Source organism: Nyctereutes procyonoides, unplaced genomic scaffold (assembly GCF_905146905.1).
Source record: "Nyctereutes procyonoides isolate TBG_1078 unplaced genomic scaffold, NYPRO_anot_genome, whole genome shotgun sequence".
Taxonomy (NCBI): domain Eukaryota; kingdom Metazoa; phylum Chordata; class Mammalia; order Carnivora; family Canidae; genus Nyctereutes; species Nyctereutes procyonoides.
In genome coordinates this window covers 27,251,519-27,268,050 of record NW_026575140.1, presented here as the reverse complement: position 1 = coordinate 27,268,050, position 16,532 = coordinate 27,251,519, and the positions used below count along the sequence as shown (strand labels likewise).

Here is a 16,532-nt window from a genome sequence, read left to right as displayed (position 1 = left end):
TAGAAGATCTGCTCCCAGGAACGACCGCCATATAGGGGGACTGTTAGCCAAATCAACATAATAGAAATCTGGAAGTAGCCAACTATGTGATTTTAGGGTTCGCACTATCCTAGAAAGATAACACAGAGTTAGCGCATATTTTGATTATCAGCATGGAAGATCTCAAATCTCTGGTTGAAAAGTCTTGTGATTCTAAGAATTGCATCTCAAAAGGGGAGGTCAGTTCAGAGTACTTCCAACTGTGTCATTACAAACGACTTTCTTTCCAAAGAGGGGGAAATGGACATAACGGTGGACATGGTTCTGAGGGAAACTGAGATGTTTAAAGAACAGGTATCTAAAAAGAAAACGAAGGTTAACTACCCACAGGCAAATACAAGATAGGGACCTCTGAGAATAATCTCAGGAATGCACAGCACCTGGAAAGGGAAATGGAAAATGATTAGGGCAGGACACCTGGGGCGCACAGCAGACAAAGGCACAGCGCTGCCTGGAGCCAGGGGAAGCCGCAGGATTCCTCCTTCCCATATCCTTTAGGGAGGAAACCTGCGGGACGAGAGGCCAGGACTCTGAGCACAGGACTCCTGCTTGCTTTGCAATCTGCAGCACCCCCTGCATGGCTGGCCCAGGTAGGTGCTTGTTAATATTTGCTGAGTGAATGGTGACCCAGGTGGTGCTGCTGTGATAAAGATAGGCAAACTCTCCAGGCTAGGGGACCCGTAGACTGTCTGTCCCTGAGGAGGACTGTGCCCTGTTCTTTGGCTTCCCATCAGTGATTTCAGCTGCCTTACTGGGAGCCTTAGTGGGAACAGACTTCACTTGCCTGGACAGAAGTCTCAGGGGACGAGACTCCCTCCTCCCTTGGAGCTGGGACATGGATCTGAGACCTGATCGGATGCTCTCGAACGGCACATGTGGAAGCCAGAGCTGTGGAGAGATTGAATCTGCAGGGATCCTACAGGCAACAACATCGTTCCCGCATAGTAAGAGGCTTGCAGGGCATAGGCCTGTCCCCTGTAGCCAGCATCCCCGCCCTATGCCTGCCTGATTTGTCTTTCTTCCATTCAAACTTTTAATGTCGACGTGAGTGCAGATCCACAATTATAGTGATCATAGAGAGGTTCCGCATACTCTTCCCCAGCTCTGGTTACACCTCATGTGACCATGGGACCCAGAAAATGAGCCTGCACAATGTGTGCAGCATCCTGGCTCTTTTATCTGGTTCCGAGCCTTCCTACTGGTTACTGCCCTATGCAATACGATTTCAAAACTGTCTTTCTGTCTAAATTAGCCAGTCAGTTCTACTATTTCAAGCTGAGAATCTGTCCTGGTGAAAGAAGGTAAATAGGACAGTTTAAGTCGAGACATCGCAGCCTGTGGGGGAAGGGAAAGAAGGCTCCCGTGTGTGCCCCCAGGGGTGCTTGATGGAGCTAAGAAGACCAGGAGCTGAAAAAAGAAGCTGATGAGGGACATGTCTGGACTTTATTCTGTGAGCAGTGGGAGCTGTCAAGGGGTTTCCAAGTTGGGGATGACAAGAGCAAGGAGGCCTCTGGCTGCAGAGTGGGGGAGGGATGGTTGGGAGCCATGCAGCTGGGAATTAGGAATAAATCGTCCAGAGAAGTAAATGAGCAGGAGCAGCGGGAGGAGGTGACAATTTAGGAATCATTCAGAGGTAGACCGGCAGGTCTGGGATCTTGTTGGGAGGTGGGGGAGAAAGAGGACAAGGAAGAGAAGGTAGAGGAAGAGAAGGAGGGGGAGGCAGGGGAAGAGGAGGAAGGAGAGGAAGGGGAAAGAGGAGGGGGAGAAAGAGGAAGCTCATCAGAAGATGACAAGGCTTTGAGTCACTGCCCCAGCCCGCATTGGCCCTCAGTGCAGAATAAGTGGGTTGCAGGTGGCAGGAAATGAAAGCAGCCCCCGCAGAGACTGGGCACCCGGTTCTCGGCAGCACCACTCTGGTTTGAGGGACTGTGGTGTGGTCTGGGGCTGGCTCATGAAGTGCTGTTCTTTCCCTCCCACACGAGTGCACAGCTTTACTTTGGATGAACACCTCCCCTGGCTTGATGTGTGAGTCCCTGGAGCCAGGGCTTGGTGGGTCTGTTGAGGTTTACTGGGGCTGCTAATAAGGCCCTTCCCCATCAAGTTTATCTTTTCTAATATTTCTTTTTTTTTCCTAATATTTCTAAGAACTTCTGTGCCGACGCTTTTCTAAGTGCCATACCTTTTATCCTCCATTTAATGTTCACTGTTCCAGGGGTTAGGCACCGGCATGGTGCACTTGTGACAAGTAGTAAGCAGGTGGAGACTAAAGCATCATTTTTGTCCCTGAACAAAGAGAATATCCCAGAACATGACCTGGCCTTGCTGGTTTCCTAGCCAAGTGGACCTGACAATTCTTCCCTAAGTTAGGAAGCTGTAGGCACCAAGGAGCAGGGCATGGCTGGCATGGAAAGGGGCTCAGTCCGGTCTCCCAAACACACTAGTCAGGGAAACTGACTCTCTTGGTGAGAGGGTGAGTGGGGCAGAGAGATGTCTCCCCAACCAGGAACAAAGAATGGAGTGATGTTTTTATGGGGAAGTTAGGAATGGTGCTTGACTGGCAGGGTGCAGAAGAAGGGCGTCCCAACCTCAGAAGCTACAAAGGCAACTGGGTGTGAGGTCTGAGGGTTGAACAAAACTTTCAGAGTGGTAAGGGCAGAAAATTTGGTACAAAAATACAAGTTATTAGGGAGGCGACAAGGCTTGACTTGACTCTGGATATGGTGGTGATGGTGTCCCCCGGGATCATGGGACTGTTCACTGAAACCTAGCTTACACAGGGAGAAACAGATTGAGGAGAGACATAATGAGGTGGGTTTTGAGTAGTTAGAACTGCTTAGGCCCATGGGCCAGCAGGGGAAAGACAGGCAGGAAATGTATGCTTGAATCATCAGCATGTTCACTCTGCAAATATTTATCAAGCACCTAATGTGTGCCAAGAGCTTTCCTAGGTATTGGGAATGACATGGGAGAAAGATAACTGACCAGATTCCTGCCTACATGGAATTTAGAATCTAATTGTGGGGACAGGTATACAACAAAAATATATGAGTAAATATTCACAACAAATTTCTTGTTAGAAGACAAATTATTCTAGGTGTTACGAGAAAGCACCAGAGAGCTCAGGGAAGCAGGAAACAACATTGCTGAGAAGAGGGAACCCAGATAGTTTATGCAAAGGCCCTGTGGTAGAAAGATGTTGGTTTTCCCAGGGAGCCAAAATAGGGCCAGAGCGTAGACAGTTGTGATCACAGAGTAGACTTAGAGAATGAAGGTGAAGAGTCAGGGATGGTGGCTCATATTTTTATCTTATTCTAGGTCCCATGGGAAGTCATCAAAGAGTTTTTCAAGTTTTTTGCCCAGAGTGAGAGGAGGTTCCTATAATCACTCAAATGAGAAATTCTTTCACTAGAGTGATGGCAGGGGAGGTAGAGAGTGGGAGGGATTTGAGAAGCTGTGGAGATACAAGCAGTAAGCCTTGGTGATTAATTGGAATTGAAGAGAGGAGGGAAAAGGAAGAAAGCAGCAGATGTCCCAGGTTTGCATTGAGCAGCTGGCAAAGGGGGTGCTGCTCACTGAGAGAGGGTCCGGGTAGGAGCACGTGGAGTGTAAGGTGGTGGGACATCCAAGGGAGGGGCCAAAGAGCTGACTGAAGATGTGGGTCTGGCGTGGGGACCAGGTGTCAGGGCCACAGGTATGAATCTGGAAAACAGTAGCTGACTGAAGATGTTTAAAGTCATGGGCATGAGTGAGACAGAAGAACCTTTAAAATGATCTGGGAAGAATGGCCAGGACTCAGCCCTGGAGACCCCAGTTTTGAAGACCGAGGGGTCTTCAGTAAAGGAGCTGGAGTGGTAGTTGAAACAATGAGTCAGTTGGGGTTAAGATTTTTTTAGGCGAAGGATTTGGGGGGTGGTCCCAGAGAAAAGAAAAGAATGCTTCTAAATATTTGAGGAGTGACCACATGTTAGAGTGTAGACTCATTTTGTCTTCACTTGCAGTATGGTCATTGGCTTAACATAAGGAAAAATGGCCCAAATCCAGAGCTGTAAATAGCTAAAAGGATCTAGAGGGAATTCATCTTCAGATGGACACTTGGAGGAGATAATCTTCCAACTCTGAATCCCGTCATTCTGGTTTATGTCTGAAACAAGGGAAAAAGAAGAATTTGCTTTGTTGCAACCTTAGCCTTCTAACAAAAACACCAGAAACTAGATCCAGTCACCAGGTACATATTTATGGAGCTCCTACTGCATGCTGGGCCCTGGGACTCGGTGGCCCTCCCGGAGTCTGAGGATGGACACCTTAGGTTCCCTGGGATGTGCCTATATCCCTCCTGCCTGGCAAGTGCAAGTCAGGGCTCACCTTCCACATCTCCCTGCTGGTCACTGGAGTGCAGCAAAACATCATTGTTGGAAAGAGAAAAGACTCAGTTTAATAACACATGAGGTCAAGAGGTGAAACAGATGGTCTCCAGCATTTAGAAAATTATTAGAAAGTTCAGTTCCACTTCCTCATCAAGTAAAAATTCCCTTTCATCAGAAGACAAATAATCCCATATTTTCACCACTGATATCACCCACGGAGGTGAGGGTGGTTCGATGTGGTGTTTCAGTGCAGAGGAATTTAGGGTACAGAGCTTCATTCAGCCCTCCCAGACAGTTCCTAGAAGCCACGTGTCTATGCCCAAGGAGGCAGCAGAAACGAAGCCAAAAGTTTATGATGCAATTAATAGTTATGCTGTTTGTGCTTTTCTTGAAAGGTCTCACTCCCATTCTTTCAGTAAGCCTTTCCCCCTTGAAAAGTGCCACATGTTCATTATTAGCCTTTGTTAATTCCTTCATCAAATATTTATAGAAGGTGCTGGATAAATGAGGAGGAGCAGGGGCGATCCAGAGGAGAGGAGGGAGGTGGTGGAGAGTGTCAGCAGGTTCTCTGAGTGCAAAGAACAGAAATTCATCCAGCAAGATTGATGAGCGAGGGAGGCTGGGGGAAAGAAGGGAAAACTTCTAGAAGGGAAGGAGAAGGAGAGGGTGTAAAGAAAGGACGGGGGTGTGGGGGAGATCCCTGGGTTGGCTCAGCAATTTGGTGCCTGCCTTAGGCCCAGGGCGTGATCCTGGGGACCCGGAATCAAGTTCCACATCGGGCTCCCTGCAGGGAGCCTGCTTCTCCCTCTGCCTGTGTCTCTGCCTCTCTCTCTCTCTCTCTCTCTCTCTGTGTGTGTGTGTCTCATGAATAAATAAATAAAATATTAAAAAAAAAAAGAAGGGAAGGGGATGGGCAGGAGTGAGAGGAGAGGGGGTGGGGCGGGCAGCAAAGGGGACAGGTTGTCCAAAGAACAACTGCTAAGGGGCATTCCCTTCAGGGCACCACCTATGAAATAAATCTGTTCCAACTGTTTTGTTGTTGTTGAAAATTCAAATGCCAGACTGTCAGGGGTCAAATTCCAGAGGAGAGAGTCTGATTGGCTGGATTTTTGCCACAACCTTTGGGAAGGTGGGGCATGTTGTTTGACACCATATTGGGGGTGGGGGGGAAAGGTAATTCCTCCAAGGAAAATCAGTTGCAGTCTGGTGGGGGAAACATGAAGAACTGGCAGAGGAAGTGAGGAAGCTGAGCCTTGCAGAGATGGTGGAGAATGTGTCCAGCAGATAGAGCAGCACATCCAAAGCCATGAATTGAGAAAGGACCAGAACTGAGGAAGGGGCAGCTTGTAGCCCCCCTATAGTTGCAGGAGTTGCCATGGGGAGGGAGAGGCAGGTGGAGTGGTGGTTGGGTTTTCTCTAAGTTGAGATGCCATAAAAATATCCTAAAAGAGAAAGTAAGGTGATCTGGCATTCATTTTAAAAGATCACCTGGCTAGAAGGTAGAGAGTACGTGAGAGTGTGCTCAATCAAGTAAGCCCTCTCTGTGCCCTTGGTTTAGCACAGGGTTGTGGTTGAGAATGGAGCATGGACCGTGTAGGGGAAGAAAAGCTTCCTCAACCTTCTTCGGTTCATGAGTGGAGTGTGCAAATTAAACTGACAAAGGACAGCTTAATAGGAGAAAAAGCATACAGATTTTGTTTTTAATTTTATGTACACAAGGGTTTCACAGAAAAGTGAAAACCCAAAGAAGTGGTTAGACTTGGGGGCTTATGTACCATTTTAACAAAAGGCATTATATTGTGGGAAAGAGCCAAGAGAAAGATGAGGGGGCTTCTTCTAGGAAGCAGTAAATTGTGGGAGGTAAATATATGGGGGAACCAATGGCAGAGAGTTATTTAGTAAGGTTTGCTTATGCAGAGTTGCCTTAGTACCATCTCCACCTCTGCCATTAGGGTTGCTCCCCCAATCCTAGTACAAGAGAAGCCTAGGACATCTTCACAAGGGGAATTTATGCCCTGTGTTCAGGCAGATAGCTGGAGAGCAGAGAGCCCTTCCTGTGGTAGCTTTTTCTCAGTTACCTTCACTCCAAAATAATCGTTCTGCCAAAGTAGCATAGTTTAGGGTGGCATATCTGATCCCCTTCAAAGGCACAGGACCAAGATCAGCCAAGGGGTGGGGCTGGGAAGTCAATTTACAAGAAGGACAAAATGAACGTCACGGAGGCAGGACATGCGGAGCAGGAGTCAGCGACGAGAAGAGTAAGCAGAGACCATGGAGCCAAGTCTAAGACCCAGGGTGTCCTTGAAAATGGGGAGGAGCCCACAGGTACCAGGCACCCAAGTAGGCAGGACAAGGATGAGGAAGGAGCAGGAGACACTGTGAGTCGAGATAAACAACAAGGTCCAAAGTCTGCAGTGGCTGAGACAGGCCAAGAGGAACGGAGGAGTCCACAGGAACAGCACCAGGAGGCAAGCTGTCTGCCCTCTGGGTCCCTGGCCTGACTTCTTGTCAGGGAGAGGAGATGTGTTGGGGAGGGTCTTGACTAAGGGAAGTACAGTCTTCCTGAGTCTCCTTTAGTGAAGAGCAGGGGTGATTCAGGGAAAGGGGCTTGGGGGCTAGACAATGAGATTCACAACTAGGAACTTTTCCTGCTGATCCTGTTGATGTACCTGCACAGATGCACAGAGGTTTGTTCATTAAGGCATTATGTGTAACAGCCAGCAAACAGACTAATAAACAAACAAGGAAATAGCCTAAAGGTACATGAGTAGGAAATTGATTAAACAACCATGGGCATCCGTACAGTGGAATATGGTGCACCGTTAAAAAGAATGAAGTAGGTCCATATGTGTTGACATAAAGTAATGTCTAAAATGCTTTATTTGAAAAAAATCCAATTACAGAACAGGAGTACAGTGTGATATCTGTGTGTAAGAACAGGGGTATACAAATATGTGCTAATATGCATATTGAAAATCTTTAGAAGGAAAGACAGAATGTTAACGGTGGGCTTTTTTGTTATTTTAATATTGTAATATTTTGGAAAAAGGACTATAATTTTATGTGAAAATTAAATAAAATAATTCTAATTTAGTTTACAATAGATGGTGACATGTGACAAGCATGTTTAGTGTCCGTATAGAAAATTAATATGAACTTAAGATAGTTATAAAAGTTTCATGATGGAAAGCAAATTTTCAGTAAGAATTAACCAATAGGGACACCTGGGTGGCTCAGTTAAGTGTCCATCTTTGGCTCAGGTCATGATCCCAGAGTCCTAGGATTGAACCTCACATCAGGCTCCCTGCTCAGTGGGGAGACTGCTTCTCCCTCTCCCCTTACTCCTCCCCAATGATCATACTCTTTCTCTCTGTCAAATAAATAAATAAAATCTTTTTTTTTAAAGCATCAGTAATGTTAAGGAAGTTTTTGCCTATTATTTCATTTTTTATTCATGAATATAAATATGTTTTCTGGTCAAAATGTTAGTATCCAAATAGCACTTGAATTATTTTTTTATATTTTTTTTACTAAAATTCAATTTGCCAACATAGAGTATAACACCCAGTGCTCATCCCATCAAGTGCCCTTCTCAGTGCCCATCACCCAGTTACCCCATCCCCCCACCTATCTCCCTTTCCATTACCCTTTGTTTGTTTGTTTCCCAGAGTTAGAAGTCTCTCATGGTTTGTCTCCCTCTCTAATTTTTCTCTCTCTGCTTCCCCTCCTTTCCCTTATAATCCCTTTCACTATTTCTCATATTCCACGTATGAGTGAAACCATACATGTTCATCATCTGATGAACAGTGGTTTTGTCTGAAAAGAAAGCCTGGGGTTAGGAAGGTGCATTTCTACTTTCCTCCTATTTGATTTCTCTTTCTGTGAGCATATCTTATTTCTATAAATATTAATTAATAAATACTGTTTTTAAAACCAGAGTAAAGAAAGATCCATAACTCATTAGAAATAGAAGGGATCTTCTGTAACTCATTGGAGGACATTTGCCAAAAACCTACAGCAAATATCACATTTAGAGATTAAATGAGAAACCTTCCTTTAATGTCAGGCATGAGACAGCAATGCCCACTGTGTGTGCTTCCATTCAACCACACAAAGGATTTAGGTTCTAACCTGTGCATTAGGAACAGAAAAATTAATAAAAGGTGTAAGGTAGAAAGGAGAAAACAAAACTGTCATAAGTCACAAATAATGTGATCATCTGCATAAAAATTCATGAAAATATTTGAACTAGTACATTTTTTTAAACTAAGAGTTTATCTTGGCTGCTGAATTTTAGGCTGATATTTAAAACTCAATGTATTCTTATATACTGGCAACAGTGCAATTTTAAACTACAATTTATAAGAGCAAGAAAAATTTTATAACCAAGGAATAAGTATAACAAAATATGTGTATGATTTCTATAAAGAAAATTGTGAAACTACAATTATAAAATTTACAACATAAATTACACAATTTACAAAATTGTTTAAAATGTATGTATTGAAACACATTAGGGATGCCTGAGTGACTCAGTAGTTGAGTGTCTGCCTTTGGCTCAGGCTCAGGGTGTGATCTTGGAGTCCTGGGATTGAGTCCCGCATTGGGACCCCTGCATGGAGCCTGCTTCTCCTTCTCCCTGTGTCTCTACCTCTCTGTGTGTCTCTCATGAATAAATAAATAAAATCTTAAAAAAAAAAAAGAAACACATTAAAAAGGAGGAGAGCTATATACCATCTTCATGGATAGAGATACTCAATATCTCATAAAGATGTAAGTAAAATCCATATAAATATATCAATTCAATGCAATACCAGTCAAAGCCCCAAAAGGAATTTTGATGAAATTGACAAGCTTATCTTGGAGTTTAGATGCAAAAGCAAACAAGACAAAGATTTAAGACTATTTTGAAGGAAGAGGGCAAGGTGAGAGGTTGTGGGCCTTGCCCTTCTAAATATTAGGACTTATTATAAACTTACAGGAATTGAGACATGTGGTATTGGGACAAAAATAGACCAACAGACTAAAGGAACAGAGCCCAAAATTAAACCTATAGATATACAGATATTCTTTATGTGATAGATGTGGCACTGTTGTGATAGGATTTAACACATGCTCCCTCCAAATATGGCACCTTGGTATACTGAATAATCTAAATGGAAGGAATTTGAGAAATGATCTCCTTCCCTTGAAGTAGATCATAGACCCTCAGAGGACAGGTGCCCTCTCTACACCCAGAGAAAAGGAGCATCCTTATCTCCAAAGAGAATGCCAAGAGAAATCTGAATGAATAGATCTTGCTAAATTTCCCGCAGTCTACTCCTCTTGACTCCTACACCATTGTTCTATCACATTTTCCCATGACTTTTCACTCTTCGTTAAACCCAGTAAAAAAACACTCACATTTAACTATCCTTCAGGTCTCCATTTCCTTGTGAAAGCTCCTGGGTCATGGAGAATTTTTTTTTTTTTAAGATTTTATTTATTCAGAGAACACAAACAGGGGGAGAAGCAGAGGAAGAGGGAGAAGCAGACTCCCCACTGAGCTGGGAGCCCAATGCAGGGTTCCATCCCAGGCCCCTGGGACTGTGACCCAAGCCAAAGGCCACCCAGGTGCCCAGAAGAACTTATGTTAAGTAAATTTGTATGCTTTTTGTTAACCTATCTTTGGCACAGAGCCCCCACCAAGAACCTAGAAAGGTAGAAGGAAAAATGTTTTTCCTCCCCACAACAGATAAGTGGTAAAAGACTGGAGTGGTAATTGGTGCTGAAGATCAGGTTGCGTTTCTAGAAAAAAATTAATTTACTTCACACCAGACACAAAAGTACATTCCAGGGGAATTAAGCATGAAAAGCAAAATTTGAAAAAATTAAGGGAAAGTTAGGAGAATACTAACAAAAGATTTCTTAACCAAGACTCAGAAAGTACAAATCATAGATAATAAGGCAGACAATTCATTAAAATTAGAAACTTCTGTCCACCAAACATCAACAACACCAGAAACAAAAGGACAATACAAGACAGAGACTGGGAAAAGATATAGGTAGAGATTTTAAACAACAGATGATTCACATTTAGGATTTATTAAGAACCCCTACAAGGAATTAAATAAATGGGGGCCCAAAAAGGAAATAGGTGAAAGCTGTGAACCGAAAATTCACTACATGTTTTTCCTATGCTTTTCAGTATGCATGAAATATTTCATGATTTACAAAACCAAAGCTCTAGTGTCAAGTTTCCCAGTCTGGCTGTATCATTTAGGACAAGTCACCTGCCCATCTCTGTGCCTCCTACCTCCTTTGTAAAATTGAGGGTTGCATTGGAGGACCTGCCATGTCCCTTCCAGCCGTAAAATTCCATAACTTGTCAATTCATAAATGGATAAAGTGGTGTGTCCACACAATGGACTATTATGTGGCAATAAAAGGAATGAAACACTGCCACCTGCCACAGTGGGGATGCACCTGGAAACAGTAGGCAAAATGAAATTAGCTAGACACAAAGGGCCACATATTGTAGGATTCCATTTATACAAAATGTGCAGAATAAGCAAATCCATGGAGACAAACAAAAGGCAGATTCTTGGTTGCAAGAGGCTGGCAGGAAGGGGAGATCTGGAGGGGATGGTGGGTAATTGGTGCAGGTTTCTCATTGGGGTGACAAAAATGTTCTAAAATTGATTGTGAAAATGATTGCACAAGTCTGTGAATACACTCAAAACCGTAGAGTTGTGAACTTCAAGTGCGTAAACTATATGGCTTGTGAGTTGTATCTCGCTAAAACTCTGAAAAAACGAAAGTTTCCATTTCCCAAAAAGCAAAATTTTCAGTGACCCTGTGTTCATCCTGTGACTATTCACTCTGCAGCGGCAGTGAGCCCCTCCCTGGTGTTCTAGTTAATACAGATTCCCTGGCTCAGCTCTTTAAGAGAGTTGGGGACAGCCTATTAGTAAAAGTGGGTGTTGGTGACTAACTTCTGCCTCCCCTGAGACACATCACATGGATTTGGATGTCGTGGACAGGAAAAGGATCGTGGTGTGGCAGGCAATCTGATAAAGGGAGCTAGGAAGGGGAAGGTCCTATTAGTCAAAGTACATGAAAGCATTCCTCTACAACTGAAGGTAGAGAAAATAAAATCCTGACTCTGGTGGCTGTCATTGCCACCAAAGAGAGAGAGAGAGAGAGAGAGAGAGAGAACAAATGAAAATATGAGTAGCAAGTGGGATGCTGAGATGTTTCATGATCAAGCTATAGTCCTAGAATGAAAATACAGTAGCTTCGGTTGTTTCCAGCTGTAAAAGTGATTTGATGCCGGATATCAATTTTATGGCCTTTCCCAGGGTGTAATAACTGGAAAGTGCTCGAGGAAAATCTCTGTCCGAAATCTAGCAGCACTCCACATGGGTCCTCCTGCCTGTACGAGTGAGAGCTGATGGGGAGCTAGCAAATAATTACGTTATTTCTGCAGTAAAGCCCGATACGTCCCTAATAAAAGTTAATGATTATGCGCAGATTTTCAGACATTCGGAGTCTAGACTGAAGACACTAAAAGGAATCTTTGTACGTTCACTCTTCAGCATTCCAGGTGAGTAGGACTTTAAGGTGACTTCAGCGCCAGCCTCAAGCAGGCCGTCTGTTCCCTTCGGTCATCTGCACGGTCCCGCTTAGGAAAGCCCCATTAGGACCCTCGGAGTAGATCAAGGATGTATTTTATGTTCTGAAACATTAGAAAGCCACAGCATTAAAACATAAATACAAAGGCAGAACACTTTAAAATGAGAAAAAAACATCCTTTCTTGGTAGGGTTGGAAGCTTCATCTCTTTCCCTAGACACGGTAAATAGATCCTTCTCTCTTCCTTCCCCAGTGGGAAGAGCAGGAAATGGGCAGAGAGGGGTGGGCAGGGAGTAGTGATACTCTGACGTAGCTGTAGGATTTCAGAATTGGGAAAGAGCCTCAGGAGCCCTCACGGCCAACTTTTTATCTCACGGAGGAGGAAACCAAAGCTCAGGAAAGTCAGATGACTTGCCTAAGGTCATTGGCCTCAGGCCCCTGGGGAGTTAATGTATCAGGGAGGATTGATGACTTTATGCATTTAAAAGAATGAACTCCCCTAGTTAGAAGATCACTCTGATACCTCATTTATTCATCCAAGGAGCATTTACTGAGCACCTGCTCTGTGCCAGGCTTGTGCCTGTAATGACAGCTTGTCTCCTGCAGCTGCCCTCTTGGGGCAAAGTAGGGAGATGGGTGAGCAGGTGAGTCCGCAGGATACCTACTAGGACTGCTGGGACTGGGACTAAGAGGTTTGGGAAGGCTCCTCTGAGAAGAGGACGTCTGATCTGAGACCTGGAAGACAGGGGAGCAGCCATGAGAAATGAAGAGGCTGTGCTTGCACTGGGAAGAGAAGCCAGGGGCGGAGGCCAGCGAGCAAGGCTTGTTTGGAACAGAGCCAGGTGGCAGCAGGACTAGATATTGGACAGGAGGCCACAGGGGGTTATAAGAGAAGGAGGGACAGATGAGCAGAATGGGTGGTGGAGGGGAGAGGGCCAGAGGGGAGGTGACCAGGAGATGGGGAGGAGGCTTCTCAGGTCTCCAGGTGAGTCACTCATGGTCATGGTGGAGGTGGAGAGCAGGGCATGGATTCAGGTCTCATTGTGGGAACTAGTTAGAGCCACTTCGTCCAGGTGGTCTCTGGGCTCTGCTGACAGTGCATCGACTGCGTCTCTCTCCACCTATCACCTGTCTGTGTGCCCTCCCTGCTCTGTCAAGCCCTCCTGGCCAAGACCCATAGGAGGGCATGTGCTTGACATCAAGACCAGACCACATCAAAAAAACAAATATTTTACTGAAATTCTCTTATGTGAGTGCTGCATTCCAGCATTTTCCATTTTGCTCTATTTTGTTTTTGAAAATGCAAGTTGCAGTGCACTGAATTGGTATAATGGCCTGCTACTGGAGGAAAGTACTGCCCTGGAGATGAGGCCATCTGAAGTCCTCCTCTTCACCCCGGCCTTCCCCACCCATCAGGTTGCAGAGGGCTTGTAGGGCTCATGTTCCTCATGTCTAAATATTAAAACATTATACATCAATTAACTATGATAAACAAAATAAAACATGTAGACCCACCCTAGTCTTCTGTGGGGCCAGGAAATGTACGTGGAGCCCCTGGCCCATGCGTCTGTGCACCCCGCCCTCGGCTCTGCTCACAGCACCCAACCCGCACATCCAAGCTCTCCTCCAGCCTCCCCTCTCACATCCTGTTGTCCCTACCTCAGACCTCTCACCTCGAGGGGCCTGGTCCACCATCAAAAGGGCAGGCCCTACAAGATTGCTTGGGGCCATTGGGGCAGGGGATTCTTGGGTCCCAGAAAACCAAAGTATGACCTAGAAGTGAAGACTGAGCTCCTTGCTCTATGGGGAAGGGTTCAGTCGGTGGAGGACCAAACTGTGGTCCTTGCAAGTAGGAGACCCCAGACAGGGCCCCGCCTGGGCTGGAGGTACAGCAGAGGTCATTGCTGAGGTACCACCATCATGCCTGCCTGCCTTCTCTGCAGGTGGGTGCTTTCCTTTATGATTTGGTTGGTGCAGACCCTTTTTTAAAGTTTAAATAACTTGGTTCATATCATTCAGAAGTAAAAGGCCAGTTCTGGTAGCAAAGAGGAAGGCCAGGCACCTGGGAATGTCTCGTGCATCCTTAGGGCGGTGATCAGTTCTTTACCACAGGCCTGAAGAGTGTCCTTGACTGGTGCCCATGTGGTCCACACACCACTCAAGAAGACCCACTGTTGAAGGGACACCTGTGGATTCTGAGGTTGTTGTTCCTGTCCCTTCTAGAAGACCATCCAGGCAATTAAAAATACAATTACAGAAGGCTTCTAAATTTATTTGCTCCACTGTTAAAAATAATGCATACTTTTATAAAAATGGGTGAAACAAAAATATCAAGAAAAGCATAAAAATAAACCACAGTGCCACCTCTCACAGAAAACCACTATACACATTTTGATGCATCATTCTGGTCTTTTTTTCCATGTTTGTCTGTGTATCCATCTAAATACATGTTTTGGGGGGATTTATGACCATATTGCATGTGCTATTTTGCTTGAGGGCTTCCTTCTTCACTTAACTATACCATGAACATTTGCACATATTAGATATTCTTCTAAGACTGGGTCATGAGCATGTTTACAGCTTTTGATAATCTTTTTCAAATTATACTCCAGAAAGACTGTAGCACTTTGTGCTCAAACTCAGAGTCTCCCTGAGGGCACGGGGGCTCTGGCGTGAGCCCCCAGCAGAAGCAGAGAGGTCAGGAGCACAGACCCCTGCTTAGCTCTAAAGCCTGGTTCTGTACTTCACCCTGTGTGACCTTGGGATGGGTTACCAGATTTTCTAGCACAGGGGTTGGTCAGCTTTTTCTGTAAAGGGGCTGATGAGGACTGCCTTCATGGGCATTCATCCTGGGCAGTCACTGAGGCCCGTAGGCTTAGAAGGGCGCACGTTTGGCTTAATGTTCTGCTGCCTCTGCTTTGAAAAGTCATAACAGTTTATAAACAAGGGGCCCCAAATTTTCCCTTTGCATTGGGCCCTGAAAACAGTGAAGCTGTCCTGAACTGGAGGCAAATATTCTGAGCTTCAGGGGCTGCATGGTCTCTGCTGCTACCACTCTAGATTGCAGGTGTAGCGTGAAAGCAGCCAAGATGATATGTCATGAATGGGCATGGCTGTGCTCCAGTAAAATTCTACCTACGAATGCAGTCTGCAGGCTGGATCTGGCCACAGAGTTGCCAGTTGCCAACCCTGGGCTGCTGCCTCAGTTTCCCAATGGGGCAAATGGGAATATTATTCATCTTATATGACTGTTCTGAGAACCAGTCACTTAGACAAATAAAGCACCTGAACAGTCAGCATTATAGTAAGTATTAGGCAGTGTGAGCTACTTTTACCTTTAAAAAGAATATTATTTTTTTTAATTGTGGGAAAAAATAATTAAAAAAAATTTTTTTAAATAATGGCGAGTTAGACACAATAAAATTTATCATCTGTAAGTGAGCAGCTGAGTGGGATCAAGCACATTCACACTGTGGCGTACCCATCACCACCGTCCCTCCCCACTGCTGTGGTTACCTTGCAAAACCAAAACTCTGTCGCCACCAAACACTGACTCCCTGTCCTCCCTCCCTGCCTCCTTCTGCCAGCCCCCACCCACCACCTTTCTACTTCACCTGTCTCCAGGAGTTTTTGACTCCTCAAGGTATCCCATGTAGGCAGAATCATCCAGTCAGTATATGTCCTTCTGTGACTGGCTCGTTTCACTGAGGAGAATGCCCTCAAGGTTCATCTTTGTTGTAGTGCGTGTCAGAATTTCTTTCCATTGTAAGACAGAATAATATTCCATTGTCTTAGCTCAGGCTACCTTAACAAGGTACCAGAGACTGGGTGATAAACAACAGGAATGCATTTGCCCTCAGTTCTGGAAGTTAAAAGTCCAAAAATCAAGATGTCCGCATGGTCGATTTCTAGTGAGAATGTTTTTCTGGCTGGTAGGGGCCATCTTCCGCTTGTGCCCTCAGTGATGGGGACAGAGAGAGGGAGAGCAAGTGGTCTGGAGTCTCCTTACAGGGCACTGATCCCAACTCAGGGCCCCACCCTCATGGGCCCCACCCTCATGACCTCATCTAAACAGAATCACCTCCCAAAGGCCCCACCCCCAAATGCGCTTCCTGGCGGCTGGTATATCTTTTTGGCAGAAATGCCTGTTCAAGTCCTTTACCTGTTTCTGAGTTGGGTAGTTTGCTTTTTTGTTCTTGAGTCTTAGGAGTTCTGTATATATCCTGGATATTAATCCCTTATCAGATTTGTTATCAATTAACAAATCTTTTCTCCCATTCTGTGGGTTGCCTTTTTACTCTATTGATAGTGCAACTTTGATGCACCAAAGTTATCCATTTTAGTGAAGCCCATTTTTTCTATTTTTCTTCTAATAACTTCATATCCAAAAATTGTTGCAAAACCCAGTATAGTGCAGCTTTATTTCCTATTTTTCTTCCAAGAGGTTTATAGTTTTAGCTCTTATGTTTAGATCTCTGATCCATTTTGAGTTAGCTTTTCATATCATGTTAGGTAA

At 44.9% G+C, this 16,532-nt stretch overlaps 1 long non-coding RNA gene across 2 annotated transcripts; it reads right to left on the bottom strand.

Annotated features, from left to right (window-relative positions):
• Positions 1-7,260: 7,260 nt before the first annotated feature.
• On the bottom strand, positions 7,261-16,015 carry LOC129497838 (uncharacterized). Of its 2 annotated transcripts, none has more exons than XR_008661999.1 (2): positions 15,631-16,015; positions 7,261-14,298 (listed from the first exon to the last, which is right to left on the bottom strand). It is a non-coding gene; the product is annotated as an uncharacterized LOC129497838 (long non-coding RNA). The 2 variants fall into 2 exon arrangements; XR_008661998.1 differs by having other exon boundaries at positions 7,261-12,120.
• Between the last annotated feature and the right edge of the window lie 517 nt (positions 16,016-16,532).